The following is a 353-nucleotide window of genomic DNA, read 5'->3' on the forward strand; positions in this document are numbered from 1 at the left end:
GCTCTTCCCCTGGGAAGGTGCAGCTGCAAACCAGACCTGAGAACACAGACCGAAAAGGAAAGCCCCTTTCGGCGAAGCTTCTCCTCAGTCCCAGTGCCTGGGTCTCAGGTACATGATTACTTCATTGAGCTATAGCCTGATAAGGAATTTCACCCCCTTTCCCCCCTCTGTTCTTGTTCTCAAACGCTTTCCAGAGTACAGGCTCTGCAAAACGTGTCCCCCCTCCACGCCACACCGTCGGCATTCGCAGAGCCTAGTGCTGATCCGTGAACCAGGACAGGGGCTGCCCCAGAGCCACGGGCACCAGCTGCCTGTCCTCTGCCCAAAGCTCTGCTGGACCCTTCTCTGCCCGG

This window comes from Buceros rhinoceros, unplaced genomic scaffold, assembly GCF_000710305.1.
Source record: "Buceros rhinoceros silvestris isolate BGI_N320 unplaced genomic scaffold, ASM71030v1 scaffold14983, whole genome shotgun sequence".
In the NCBI taxonomy this organism is placed as follows: domain Eukaryota; kingdom Metazoa; phylum Chordata; class Aves; order Bucerotiformes; family Bucerotidae; genus Buceros; species Buceros rhinoceros.